Source organism: Tursiops truncatus, chromosome 10 (assembly GCF_011762595.2).
Source record: "Tursiops truncatus isolate mTurTru1 chromosome 10, mTurTru1.mat.Y, whole genome shotgun sequence".
Taxonomy (NCBI): domain Eukaryota; kingdom Metazoa; phylum Chordata; class Mammalia; order Artiodactyla; family Delphinidae; genus Tursiops; species Tursiops truncatus.
The window spans coordinates 24,148,694-24,150,307 of record NC_047043.1 but is presented as its reverse complement, the minus strand read 5'-3'; the positions used below and the strand labels follow the sequence as shown (position 1 = coordinate 24,150,307).

Genomic DNA, 1,614 nt, shown 5'->3' with positions numbered 1-1,614 from the left:
TTAACAGTTTTTTTGGTCACATATATGCATTTAAAATAACTCAGGAAGGATATCAAGAAACTAGAAGCAGTGGTTCCCTGGGCAGATGGTTGGCAGGTGATAACAGGCAGATGAGGGATAACAGAACAGGCCGACGAGGGAGTACTCTCACTGTAATACGTAGAGATGTTACCTGTTTTGATTTCTGAACCATGTATTTCTGAACATATTACCTATTTACAAACTTAATACATTAACTTAAAAATTCCTCCTTAATACTTACCTGGCAGGGGAGATACCATGATCACGAGGGTGGTTTTCCCAGGGCGAGGCTTATCCATTGCACTCCGGATGTGCTGACCCCTGCGATTTCCCCAAATGTGGGAAACTCGACTGCATAATTTGTGGTAGTGGGGGACTGCGTTCGCACTTTCCCCTGGAAAAAAAAAAATTCCTCCTTAAAGATAAGTAAATAAAAAGAGAAAAAAGAAAAAGGTTTCATTCAGTCTCAACTTTGGTCAGAACAAAGGAGCCATGGAGTCCAATGGACTAATGGCCCCAGTGATTAGAATGACCTCATCAAAAGAGGAAGGTGTGACCTGGGTATGTTAGTTTTCTCTTGCTGTGTAACAAATACCACAAATTTTGCATCTCAAAATACCAGAAATTTACTATCTCACCATTTCTGTATGTTAGCAGTCTGGCACGTTTTAACTGAGTCCTCTGTTCAGGGTCTCATGAGGCTGAAATAAAAATGTTGAATCGGCTGTGTTATCATCATGAGGTTCGACTAGAAAAAGATCCACTTTCAAGCTCATTTAGATTGTTGGCCGAATTCATTTCCTTGCAGTTGCCAGCTGTCAACTGGGGCACACTCTCGACTCCTAGAGGCTGCTCTCAAGTTTTAGCCACAGGTCCCCCTTCATCTCAGTAACATGCCTTTGTCAAATCTTGCTCGTGCTGGTTTGCTCAAGTGACCAGCCAGAAAAATTTCTCTGCTCTTACCTGGCTCATGTGATTAGGTTAGGCACACCCGAATAATCTTGCTTTCTGAAAGTCAACTGTGTCCACATAAACCAATAAAATACAACAGAGAGCCCAATATAAATCCTTGTATATATGAGCAAATGATTTTCAACAAGGCTGCCAAGCAGCCACTCAATAGGGAAAGGACAGTCTCTTTAACAAATGTTGCCGGCAAAACTGGATACTCACATGCAGAATAACAAAACTGTACCTTTATCTTTCAATACATACAAAAATTAGCTCAAAATGGATTAAAGATCTGAATGTAAGACTCAAAATTATAGAATTCCTAGAAAAAAAACAGGGAAAACTTCATGACCTTAAGATTTGGCAGTGATTTCTTGGCTGTGACACCAAAGGCACAGGCAACAAAAGCAAAAATATACATAGGGTACTACTCCAAGCTCAAAAATTTCTGTGCATCAAAGGAAAAAAATCAACATTAAAAGGTAATCTATAGAGGGACTTCCCCTGGTGGTGCAGTGGTTAAGAATTCACCTGCCAATGCGGGGACACGGGTTCAATCCCTGGTCCGGGAAGATCCCACATGCCACGGAGCAACTAAGCCTGTGCGCCACAACTTCTGAGCCCGCGTGCTGCAACTACCGA

At 41.7% G+C, this 1,614-nt stretch overlaps 1 non-coding gene across 1 annotated transcript; it reads left to right on the top strand.

Annotated features, from left to right (window-relative positions):
- Positions 1-254: 254 nt before the first annotated feature.
- Positions 255-418, top strand: LOC117314020 (U1 spliceosomal RNA). Its single transcript, XR_004528707.1, has one exon. It is a non-coding gene; the product is annotated as a U1 spliceosomal RNA (small nuclear RNA).
- Positions 419-1,614: the final 1,196 nt, after the last annotated feature.